Raw genomic sequence first — 2,724 nt, forward strand, 5'->3', positions numbered from 1 at the left:
AGTGTTGGCATCGGTGGACAAGGGGAAGGCAACCGATGTCATTTACCTGGACTTGAGCAAGGCCTTTGACATGGTCCCACACCACATCCTTATCTCCAAATTGGAGGGATGTGGATTTGATGGGTGGACCACTTGATAGATAAGAAACCGGTTGAAAGGCTGCATACAGAGGGTGATCATCAATGGCTCTATGTCCAGGTGGATGCCAATAACAAATGGCATCTCCCAGGGGTCTGTGTTGGGACCGTGCTCTTTAACATCTTTATCAATTACATCGATGAGAGAATCAAGTGCACCCTCAGCAAATTTGCTGGTAACACCAAGCTGAGTGGTGGTGTTGACACAGTGAAAGGAAGGGATGCCACTCAGAGAGACCTCGACAGGCTGGAAAGGTGGGCCTGGGTGAACCTGATGAGGTTCAACACAGCAAAGTGCAAGGTTTGCACTTGGGCCAGAGGAATCCCAGGTATCCATACAGACTGAAAGGAGTGACCCTTGAGAGCAACCCTGCAGAGAAGGACCTGGGGGTCTTGATAGATGAAAAGCTTAACATGAGCCAGCAATGTGCCCTTGCAGCTCAGAAAGCAAATGGTATCCTGGGCTCCATCAGAAGAGCAGGGCCAGCAGGGACAGGGAGGTGACTGTTCCTCTCTACTCTGCCCTAGTCAGGCCCCATCTGGAGTACTGCATCCAGGTCTGGGACCCCCAGTACAGGAAAGATGTGGAGCTGTTGGAGAGGGTCCAGAGGAGGGCCACAAAGATGATCAGAGGGCTGGAGCACCTCCCCTACAAAGACAGGCTGAGGGAGCTAGGCTTGTTCAGCCTGGAGAAAAGAAGGCTTCAGGGTGACCTCATTGCAGCCTTTCAGTACCTAAAGGGAGCCTACAAACAGGAGGGGAATCAATTCCTTGAAAGGGTTGATAACTGCAGGACAAGGGGAATGGTTTTAAGTTGAGGGAGGGGAGATTTAGGCTGGATGTCAGGGGGAAATTCTTTACAGAGAGAGTGGTGAGGTGCTGGAACAGGCTGCCCACAGAGGTTATGGATGCTCCTTCCCTGGAGGTGTTCAAGGGCAGATTGGATGGGGCCTTGGGCAGCCTGGTCTAGTATCAGAAGTGGAGGTTGGTGGCTCTGCATGTGGCAGGGGGGTTGGAGATTCATGATCCTTCAGGTCCCTCCCAACCCTGGCCGTTCTGTGATTCTGTGATAATAACGTAGACCTACTGTCAAAGGAGGAGGCAGTAGCCTAGGTGTATCCCTATTGGGAGTCCCAGGACTAGCAGTCAACAACCATCAGTAACTTACTGTCTTGTACCCTTGCAAAGACAATCAATTTTACATCTCAGGCTCTTGCAGTCCTTCATAAGGCATTGGGGGAGATCTAACATTTGGCACTGCAAAATAAAGCAGCTATCAGTTATCTAAGATAAAATATGAGGGAATATGTTGCTTCAGTATTAGTGGCATTTCACTGTTGTTAGAAGGGAAGACTGAGAATTTAGAATGTTTAATGGAAAGTCTTAAATTAGATGACATTCTTCAATTGCTGGGATTAGCCATGAGAGAACTTTCCTTTTCTTCCAAGGTTTCCTTTTTGATTATAAGTATGGGCCTAGTGAAATGTATGATAAGTTTTTTATTCTCCTTTGTAGGAGAACTTTCTGGAGGACAGAATGTATGCTTTATGTCATGCATCTGCACCCAGAGCTACACAAGAAGAAATAACAAAGACTATGTTAGAAAAAGTTTGCAAGTACAATCAGATCACGAGAAAGAGGGGAATTGAGATAAAAGAGGTTTGTTAATTACACTAGCAATGTATGATATGCAGGGGGGTCACTTATTAGAGAAAATGTGTATGAAATGGACTGAGAAGTCTGTAACCTCGAAGTACTTCAGGCAGTAAGGAAGGAAGGAGGGACAATGCTGTCAAGTAGTAGGGATGAGAGGAGGCTGAACCTTTGATACTTTGAGAGAATCTGCAGGCACTTTTCCCTTGAATTATCTCTTTATTTGAATAAAAAAGCTAGACTCAATCTTTTTTTGAGATAAAAATAATTGAGCAGGCCTATTTAAGCAAGATTTTTCCCAACATCCTCAATGCATAGCACCATCATATCAGTGTGTGGACTTGAACAGCAAGGAGATTCTGAGGCTCCATGGGCTCATACAGTTGGTTAAGTCTCTTCTCAGATCTAACAGATGCCCAGTGTAACTTCTGCTGAATTTTCTATACAATCCACATGATGTCATATCTCAATCAGAGCAGGCCCAATGATGACTTAAGTACGATCAGAGTGTCGGAGCACTTCTCCTACAAAGAGAGGCAAAAGGAGCAGGGCTTATTCAACTGGAGAAGACCCCAGGAGAACCCCACTGGAGTCTTCCAGTACTTATAAAAGGCCTACAAGAAAGATGCAGATGATTTTGAAACATAACCATTTTTAGCAAATTGATTAGTGTTTTAGTCTTAGGACTTCAATTTCACTTCACTGCTAATAGCAGTGACTGGCGAAAGTCATGGAGTTTCCAAATCAGAGATGTTGGAGGACATGCTTTCCCCAGTAGTATCTGCATTACAAGGCACAGAGTCAGCAAGGTCACAGGTCAGGAAATAAATCAGCATCTCTTCTCCTTTTGAGAGCTTCCTGTCCATTCCAGAGGCCACAGCTGCATTCCAGGCCAAGGGAGTCATTTCACAAGCAAATGATTTTCACTGTACCT

This window comes from Lagopus leucura, unplaced genomic scaffold (genome assembly GCF_019238085.1).
Source record: "Lagopus leucura isolate 7727_CA_CO unplaced genomic scaffold, USGS_WTPT01 Super-Scaffold_100018, whole genome shotgun sequence".
Taxonomy (NCBI): domain Eukaryota; kingdom Metazoa; phylum Chordata; class Aves; order Galliformes; family Phasianidae; genus Lagopus; species Lagopus leucura.